The sequence below is a fragment of the Helianthus annuus genome, chromosome 8 (assembly GCF_002127325.2).
Source record: "Helianthus annuus cultivar XRQ/B chromosome 8, HanXRQr2.0-SUNRISE, whole genome shotgun sequence".
Taxonomy (NCBI): Eukaryota; Viridiplantae; Streptophyta; class Magnoliopsida; order Asterales; family Asteraceae; genus Helianthus; species Helianthus annuus.
Genome location: NC_035440.2, coordinates 116,974,782 through 116,982,633, shown reverse-complemented (window position 1 = coordinate 116,982,633; position 7,852 = coordinate 116,974,782). Strand labels below are relative to the sequence as shown.

Sequence of the window (7,852 nt, the reverse complement as noted above, 5' to 3'; positions counted from 1 at the left end):
TCCTGGGCCCCTCATAGTCGATATCCTGGCTGTTGAGGGTATCTCAGGAGCATTGCTCTGGGAATGGCTTGGTACAACATTGCCCTGATTATCCTCAGCATACACTGTTGAACTAAAGTTCAGCGCTCTGGGCTGTAAGGGAGTGACAGTATCCTCAGCAGGTCTCTTGGAGTTGGACTTCAAGAGTTGTATCTCCCTCATTATTATCTGGTTGGTTTCCTGCTGTTGCTTCATCTGATCTTGTATACTACCAAACAAAGTTAGAATTTCATCATTAGAAGCCATAATGGGAGTTCTCCATGGGTCACCAGATCTGTGGACATTCTGAGCAGGAAGAGTATCTCAGGATATATGAGTTTCAACCCTCCTTGGATGAGCTTGAACTTGTGAAGAAGCTTGCATTTGTGGAGATGGTGGAAGCACTGAACCGGTTGTGGCAGAGGTTGTAGCAGGCATGGAAGAAGAGCTCATGTTTGATTTCAAAGCCATTGAAAATAGTTGTGTAAAAAGTTTTGAAAACAAGAAGCCGAGTAGTGATTTTAACAAAGCTTTTAGTAGAAATAGCACCACTTGCCCCATGGTGGGCGCCAAATTGTTTTGGTCAAAAATTACCGAAGCAATTAAGTGATCAAATTAGTTTGTGAGGTAGTGTGCTAGCAATGCTTGTGAAAAATAAGTTGGTTTGTTCGTTTACAAAAACAGTTTCAGGATATAGTCTCAGGATATGAAACTATACCAATAATCAAACAGTGAGCTGAAAAAGTAACAGTGGACACAGGATATACGTGGAAAGCCCTTGATCAATCTAGATCTCCGGTATAAAACCTTGGGAGCTGACAATCATCGGCTGCCTTGTTCTTCTTATTGCTTGAATGTTCAGGATAGAGTGCAGGATAATGCTCAGATCGATACTAAGTGTTACAACGATTGTAAGTGATAAGTGTTAGTGTGCGATTGTAAGAGAATTGTATGAGAGTTCGAGAGTTGTGTGTCAAGTGATGTGTTCCTATGATCTGGCACTCCTATTTATAGTTACAAATATCAAACAAGTTATCCTATAAACTAGGGATGCTCCGGAATCCCTTTTGAACATTGGAGACCTGTTCTTCCAGCTTCAACATCTTCTTCCCAACCAAAGGGAACGAGTCTTCAGGAGAAATGGTCCATGTGAACGTTACGATCCTGCAGCCATGACCTGCAAGCAAACAATTAGCAACCGCCAGGATACCACATCAGGATGTTACCAATATCCTGACCCGGTATCCTGATCATAATCAGATGTCATAAAATCAAGATATAATTTCAGGATATGGGCTCAGAATTCCACCCATAACAACTGTGAAACTAGTAAAACGACAACTTATAGCCTTATGTTCATCCATTTCCCCTTCAACAATTTTTTATATTTTTTACTATTATTTAGAGAGAGAGAGAGAGAGTGTGTGATGGAAAGGAGCATGGTGACCGGGATTCCCCCATGATTTGACCGTACCAAGGGAGGGGGCGGTGTTCCCCTTCATCCCAATCCAATATGGCACCTCTTTGAACTTACTCCGACTCCATAATGCATGATCTAAGGAGTAACACATGGGATACCAAGTGCTAGTGAAATAAAGCAAGAGTTATGACCCAACTTTCCTAGGTCCTATGTAGGTAGCTTTGGCTTTTAAAATTATTGATGGTGGATTTGTGGCATGTAGTTTGATATGCGCCAAATGCAACATATAAATTATATCAAATAAGGTATAAAAACAATCCTTTTTAGTACTAATATTGGAAAAAATGTGTTTCTTTGTTAACTTTTGATTTCAGGATTAAAAGATCTTAAATGTACAAAAGGAACAAATTAATGGCAAAAACTAACATAAATACAAAAGAAGGAAAGTTGATACACTATACCGACCATCCAAGCTTCACCCCAAGACTAAAAGCAACAAACTAGAACCCAAGCACAGGGTCGTGCCCCACTCAAGATTCCCTAAAGAAAAAGACAAACAGAAGCAGACAAGGGACATGGGGCTTTGTCTCACGAACACGGGTCGTGGTCAACTCTCAGATTTGCAAATCTGGGTTCGTACAGGAAGTACAAGGGCCACGGGGCCGTGTGAGCATCTAGACAGACAAGTGCATTAAATAAAGACAGAGAAGGAGAAGGACACGGGGCCGTGCCTATCAGGCGCGGGGCCATGTAAATATAATGTTTTCAGCTATAAATAGAGGTGCTTGGTTCACTTGCAACTCATCCCTTGGCAAACCACTTCTATCACACCTGCCACCACTCTACCACCACAATACCACCATCATCCACCACATTCATCCATCATCCATCCTTAGAGTGTGTGTAGTAGTCTCGGGATCCAAGATTGATAGTAAGAGTTTTTTGTCAAAAAAAGGCCATGCTTGGCTAATCTCTTACATCACTTGATGAAGACAAGTTATTTATGTATTACTTTTGATTTCTAAGCTTTGGTAAACTTTTTAATTGGGTATGTATTAACGACTTTAATAACTAGTTTTTATATTGAAAGTGAACTTTATTCTATCATCTCTTCATGTTTTGTTGATTCACTCATTCTCGTGTTTACAGTCTATATAAAGCTCGCTAACTGCCTAGAAGGGGGTTAGAAGGGTGGTTTGGGTAAAGTTCTTGCCTCGTTCAGTGTATAGATCCTGCTAAGACTTGATTCAAGCTTATTAGGGCTTCCTTTGAGGCAGATTGCATCAAATCGAGGGAAGTAAGAACGGCATGAATCTTTTATAAACAAGCTACTATTAAACCTTTAAACCGGGGTTGCGGGAGTGTATCGCTGCTGATTCAAACCAAGATGGCTGAGGGTAGCGTTGCCTCCAAACGAGGGACATGCCACATTTTGCATTAATAACTAAATTATCTTTCAATTATTCCAGCCTTGCGGAACTGTATCCCTGCTGACTCAGACAAATATAGCTGAGGGTAGCGTTTCCTCCAAAAGAGGGACATGCCATTATAACTAAGATAATCTCTTAAAAAGCCCAAAGTGCGGAAATCATCGAAGGATATATAAACGACGAGTCGGAACCATGTGATTCTATCTTTTCTATATGTTCTTTTATTTATTTATTTAATTTCTTTATTCTACTTCTTTAAAAATCTTTACTAAAAAATTTGGTTAGATTAGACGTCGGCGATATTCCGGTATTAAAAGCTCTTGTGTCCTTGGACGAACTCCGTATCTTACCATCACTATACTACGCGCAATGATTGGTGCACTTGCCCTAGCATGTTGTAGAGAGTGATAGTTTTATATCGTGTTTTTATAAATTTAATACTTGATAAAAGAGTAAAAAGGTACTTAAAATATAGTAACGAAATCAATACGTAGTCAACACCACGTCAAGTTTTTGGCGCCATTGCTGGGGACACAATAATTTTAAGAAAGTTTAAAATCAACGGCTTAATCATTTTTATACTTTTATGATTTTTCTCTTTAGGTTTTTCTTCTTTTCCTCATATTTTTCTACATTCTGCAAGAATAACACGAGGTCGTGTTTGATCAACACGGCGCCGTGTAAGACTTACAGTATCTGGGAAGAGTTGTTTTCTTGTTACTGGAACAACCACACCGGGTCGTGTTACAGGAGAATGGGGTCGTGTCAAGCCTCCAGTGTCTAGGAACTTGAAACAGAAACTTTTTCTAGACAGCACAGGGTCATGCCTACATAGACACGGGGACGTGCTACCCTTCTGATCAGTCATTTTTGTGTTTTTGTTCGCCAAAAGTCACGCAACTCTATATAATTCACAAGAAATACAGCCTGGTGCATGACCTCCACCTCCGATAAAGACATAAAAGTGCCACCCGACGAACCTGAGCACTTTTTAAGAAATAGACTTCAAGTTTAAACCGACAAAAAAGCCTCAACCCAAAACCTTCCCATGGCGAATCAATACACTCTCATGGATTACTTACGGCCTACGGTCGGTAATCTTGGAGCCGCTATTAACCCTCCTAATATCGATGCCAATAACTTTGAGCGTGGCTAAACACCCTCCTAAGTGGGTCCGTGCACACTTAGGATGAAACTGCCCAAAAATTTCTCTATAAATATTTCCCTTCGGCCAAAACCACCGAACTTATGATCGAGATTAATTCTTACTCTCAAGACGACGGGGAATCTTTGTACGAGACATGGGAAAAGTTCAAGGAGCTATTAAGGAAATGCCCACATCATGGTCTTGAACGCTTGCAACAAATGTCCATTTTCTATAATGGTCTCTTACCACACATAAGGAAAATCTTTGATTCCAACTCCACGGGACTCCTTAGGAATCGGCACCCTGAGAAAATTTATAATCAAATTGAAGAAATTTCTCAAAATAGTTTTAAATGGCACACTCCTATGGGTTCAAAATCCATAGCCCCGGGTGCCCATAAAGTGGACGAAACCACTTCTTTGCAAGCCCAAATCGAAGCCTTAACTTCAAAAATAAAGAAACTTGAATTAAATAAAATGGCTTTGTTTATGGCTTGTGAAGGATGTGGCGGACCCCATGAAAACTGGAGTTGTATGAAAGATTTAGAAAATCAAACGAAAGTGGTAAATTACCTTAATAACCGTCCACAACCAACGGGGGCCCCAAGTAACTCCTTCACCCTAGAGTGGTGAACTCACCTCAACTTTAACTGGCAGGAATCGGGAGGTAATAACCAACAAATTCAAAATCAATGATCTAACTTTCAACAACAACCCCGAAAGGAGCAACAAGGTTTCCAACCACAACAAGAAGGAAGAGAAAGACTTGAGGATCTCATCACTCGTCTTTTCTCCGAATATGAAAAAAGGTATTTTGAAAGGTTCCTACAAACCGAGGCCGAAATTAGGAACCAACGGGCAAGCATGCAAAATATAGAAAAATAAGTAATCCAACTCGCCAAAATTTCTCCGAAAGACCACAAGGAGCCTTGCCTAGTAATACCAAACCAAACCCAAAAGCCTAAGTAAACGCTATCAACTTAAGAAACCAGAAGGTGGGACCCGATGATGAACGAACACCACCCCAAACCGCTACAAAAACCACAAACATACCCATCGCCAAAAACCAAGAGAACACTCAACCCCAAAATAACAAACAAACCAAACCACCACCAGTCCCTTACCCTGGTCGTTTACTACGGCAAAAGACCGACGAACAATTCACCAAGTTTGTAAGCTTACTTAAACAACTTCAAATAATCTCCCATTCATAGAAGTCCTCACACAAATGCCAAAATACACCAAATTTATGAGAGACTTTCCCAAAAGGAAGATTGAGTCAATGCATCAAGTCAACTTGAATGAAGAATGCTCGGCGACACTCTTCAACAAACTCCCACAAAAGAAGATTGATCCCAGAAGCTTCACCGTTCCTTTCTCCATTGGAGGATCACAAGTAAGCAATGCACTTGCCGACCTAGGAGCTAGCATTAATCTGATGCCCGCCTCTATGTTCAACTGAATTGGATTAGGGAAGCCACATCCTACAAGGATGAGCATCCAACTTGCCTATAGGTTGGTAAAATACCCTCAAGGTGTTGTAGAAAATCAATTGGTCAAGGTTGGGGAATTTATTTTCCCGGCCGACTTTGCAATCCTAGATATGGAGGAAGACACCGTGATCCCGCACATATTAGGAAGGCCATTCCTTGCCATCGCACGAGCCATGGTGGATATGGGCGACGAGAGGTTAACATTGAGGGTAGGTGACAAGGAAATAAAATTTGAAGTACGACAACCTGTGGAGGAGGACCCGGTCAAATACATCAAAGCAATAGACTTAAGCCTCGACTAAGCCCTCAGCTGGTGCAACTCGGGGTGCGAGTCATCCCGCTTGGGTAACATTTGACCGACTTTGGGTCTAACCAAGGACCCTTATAAATATGATGCATCGTGGAGACATTCCATGGATTATCTAACTGTAAAGTAGTTTAAATCTTAGTGTAACTTTTTAGATTAATGCTTTTATTTTTAAGTTTTCTCTTTCTAGGAATAAAATACACTTAAAAGGATGATGAGAATGGCTAAAGGACGTTGAAACAACACCCCATGCACGAAAATAGACGACTCCTGGCTCAAAATCTTCAAAACAGTAAGTGCAGTACGGGGACGTGTGAGGTGAGCATGCCCCCGTGCCCCAAATCTGCTGAAAACAATTTTGACTCTGTAACCTTCACATGGGGCGTGTCCCATAGGCACGCCCCCGTGTTTGTCTTCTGGAAAATTTCGTTACTGGCACTTTTGACATGAGGTCGTGGCTCCCACACACGCCAACGTGTCCAGTGTCTGTTTTCTGAAAAAATTGTTGCTTTTAACAAACGTTTTACACATTTAATCAAATCTGACCAATTTTGTACATATTAAGGACAATGGTAATTTAAGTTGGGGGGGGGGGCTTGAATTTGTTTATCCTAAAACAAGCCTTACACAAAAGTCTACTTGGAACCGCTAAAACACCCCAAATCTTTTTCAATTTTTTTTTAAGTTTGTTTTATCTTGTTTAAAGTTTAAGTTAGAAAATCAAGTTCTAAAAAGTTCAAGTTTTTACAAATTGACAACTGATCCCTATAAGGAAAGTTCATAAAAAGAAATGACAAATTTTTAAAATTTGATTGTATATATATTTTCACATTTTTACCCCTTTCCCACAAAATTGTGAGTTTTGAGCCATTCACGAGCATCCAATATCATATCCATACTAAATGCTCATTTTTCATTTCTTATGTGAATAGCCCGTACGATTCTTACGAATTTAGAACTTGACAAGACAATACATTTTCTATCCTTACTGACTAATCCAAGTAAGTATATGATTGAGACATTAGGATTTTAAACCCTTATTTCCTTTTCAACCTTATTTTTTATTCTTATCTCCTCACAAACAAAAACTCCCCTTAATCAACCCCTTTGAGCCTAAACCTTTTATTTCAAAACCCACAAAACACCATCACTCAAAAAACCATCTTTTTATTTTTACACCTTTTATTTTAGTAAAATTCGGTTCTTTTGAAAAAAAATGGAAAAGCATGTGACTTTATTCAAAAAAAAAAAAAAAAAAAAAAAACCTCTCTAGTTGCTTGAAATAAATAAGCAAATATATTGCTTATAAACATTTAGTTAGTTCATAAAGTGACAAATAAATTTTCAAAAGTAAAAAGACATTTTACACCTTTAGCCACTTTTCAAATAAAACTACCGTACCCTTAACCAAAAGCCTACCCTTTCAGAGTACTATTGATATTTACAAAGATTAAGTTAAAAGGGAGGAGCTTTGATTACTTATCAAGCATATGGTAGGAGTAAGTTCAGTACCGGGACCGAGCGTTTCACTAATACATTTTCGATTGAGTGATCACTCGTGAGGCATTTGAATGTATATATAGCTAAATGAAATTTTAAACGATATGTTATGCTTAAAAATATTTAATTTTCTTAAAAAGTTCTAAATAAATCATGTCGAATAGGATTGTAAATAAAATAAAAACAAGAATAAAAAAAACTTGGATTCCCGACACTCTACGAACAAGACCCAAAACTTCTCTTCAACCTATTCCATTTGGGTGTGTAAGCAATATTAAAGAGTTTTACTTAAGGACAAACAACGATTCAAGTGTGGGGGTATTTGATATGCGCCAAATGCAACATATAAATTATATCAATTAAGGTATAAAAACAACCCTTTTTACTACTAATGTTGGAAAAAGTGTGTTTCTTTGTTTACTTTTGATTTTCAAGATTAAAAAAGCTTAAATGTACAAAAAGAACAAATTAACGGCAAAAATAACATAAAATACAAAAGAAGGGAAGTTAATAACCGACCCTTCAAGCTTCACCCCAA

At 38.8% G+C, this 7,852-nt stretch overlaps 1 non-coding gene across 1 annotated transcript; it reads right to left on the bottom strand.

Moving 5' to 3' along the window:
* Window positions 1-4,110: 4,110 nt before the first annotated feature.
* Window positions 4,111-4,217, bottom strand: LOC118481443. The gene has a single exon (XR_004865652.1). It is a non-coding gene; the product is annotated as a small nucleolar RNA R71 (small nucleolar RNA).
* Between the last annotated feature and the right edge of the window lie 3,635 nt (window positions 4,218-7,852).